Source organism: Coenobita brevimanus, chromosome 67 (assembly GCF_032717465.1).
Source record: "Coenobita brevimanus isolate Jiangsu-jjx chromosome 67, ASM3271746v2, whole genome shotgun sequence".
Taxonomy (NCBI): Eukaryota; Metazoa; Arthropoda; class Malacostraca; order Decapoda; family Coenobitidae; genus Coenobita; species Coenobita brevimanus.
In genome coordinates, this window is record NC_137020.1 from 21461146 (window position 1) to 21463523 (window position 2378).

Genomic DNA, 2378 nt, shown 5'->3' on the forward strand with positions numbered 1-2378 from the left:
TTCAGGGACACCATCAGGAGGGGGTTGCGGCGTCGGCCTACGTCGGGGCCTGTCAGGCAAGTCCTCTCAGGATCCGGCTGCAGGGAGAAGAGCCCGGTGGTAGTCACGGGGCCTCTCCAGTACTCCTCCAGGCTGGGGGCTCCCTCTTGGTCGTAGGTTGGTGGGCAGGAGTCAGCACCTAACGGAGGAGTGGCTACCAGTTGTCTCCTACCGTAAGGCCTAGCTACTGGCCGTGGCCTTCTAGGGGGGTGGCTACCGGCCGTTGCTAAGGTCCGGCTACTGGCCGTGGCCTGGGGGAGGGAGTGGCTACAGGCCAATTCAGGGGCACCTTCAGAGTGGCTACTGGCCGTCTCCTGACGAAGGTGGGAGCAGCTACTGGCCATTTCCTGGTTTCCTCTGGAGCAGCTGCAGGCCTCTCCTGTAGGAGGGTTGAGCGGCTACAGGCTGTCTCTCGAGTGGCACCTTCAGAGCGGCTACCAGTCGTCTCCTGATGAAGGCAGGAGCGGCTACCGGCCGTCTCCTGGTTACCTCCAGAGCGGCTGCAAGCCATCTCCTGTAGGAGGGTCGAGCGGCTACCGGCCGTCTCTCAAGGGGCACCTTCGGAGTGGCTACCGGCCGTCTCCTGGTTACCTCCGGAGTGGCTGCAGGCCATCTCCTGTAGGAGGGTCGAGCGGCTACAGGCCATCTAGTTAAGGGCACCTTCAGAGCGGCATCTGCCCATCTCGTTAGGGGCACCTGCAAAGCGGCATCTGGCCATCTCCTGACAAAGGGGGGAGCAGCTACAGGCCGTCTCTTGTTTGCCTCCAGAGCAGCTGCAGGCCGTCTCCTGTAGGAGGGTTGAGCGGCTACCGGCTCTCTCAGGGGTGCTGACTGGAGCTGGAGTAACAGCTCCACCCCGTGGTTGTTGGTGGTCGGCTCGCCCGGAAGTTAGTCTTGTATTCCTGCTATGGTGGCGGTGGGAGAGCTCTGGGTCATAGGGACACACGGCCTGGGCGGACTTATGTCGTTGTCACCCAGAGTCCAGGCACACTGTATATGCTCCTCGGTGGGCTCCTTCTGGGGGTGTTGAGTTGACCTCAGTGACAATATACTGCATTTTACTCTCTATCTATCTATCTATCTATATCTATCTATATCTATATCTGTCTATCTATCTATCTATCTATCTACCATCTACATATATATAAATATATATATATATATATATATATATATATATATATATTTGTGGTAGGTGGGGACACTCACCATCCACTTACTTGATGTAGTGCTGCTCTCGGGTATCTCTCCTTTCCTCTCCTACATCCTTCTTTCCTTCCATCCTCCTCTGTCTTTCCTTCATTCTTTCCTCGTCCTTCTGCCCACGGGTGACTTTACATTCCCTCTTCTGTCTTTCTTTCCGTCACTCTTTCCTCTTCCCTTTGCTTGTGGGTGACGCTACACTGAATGACAAGCCAAATCGTTTCCTGTACACCAGGAAACTATTTACAATGCTGGGTGGTAACCATACAACCAAATTTTGGCACCTCTTGATTTAGTGATTACGGCGCTCGTATTGGATTGAGCCGGTGAAGGTTTATATTCAAGGGGTGGTTGGGGTGTATTGCTGCCTCCCCACAACTTCACGCTGTCATGCTACACCAAGCACAGATCCCCAGCCCCTTCAGAGACCCTATGCCACATTACCACGGCACAAAACCCGGCTCCTACCCTCGGTGTCCAGCATACAGCACCACACCACACCAGCAGGAACACCGAGCAAGATGAAAGTGCGACGGGCAGTATGGGCGCCTACCCTCGGCAGGAACCACCGGCTCCAAGGACCACGCCACCTACTGAACCTCCTCCGCTCATCCCCCACCACCTCCACGCTCTTCCTCACCTGCGACGAGGAGCAAGAGGAAAATCACGCCACTGCTGCCTGGCAGGCCCTTCTCCAGCACCTCCAACCTGTTTATGCCACCCATGACACTCACGTCTATCAACTCCAGTCACGGGGACGTGACTTTTTCCAGGAGGAAGGTGATAAAATGCGTGAGCTACAGCATAGTGCCCCCAGAAACTCCCCGACAGGTAACATGCGTGAGCTGCAGCATAGTGCCCCCGGAAACTCACCGACACCCCCACCCGGACCCCACGGAGAAGCCGCAGCCGAACTGCAGGATGCAGTGCGACAACGGCACAAGTCAGCCTGGGCCATGCGCCCCTATGACACTCAGCTTCCTCACCATCGCCCTAGCAGGAATTCAACACTACATTCGTGGGGAGGTACCACCAGATCAGATCGGGGTGGAGCTGCCTATCGAGCTCCAAACAGCACCCCTCAGGAGTTGGCCTGTATCCACTCCCGCCTTCAACAGGAGTGTGCCTGTAGCCTC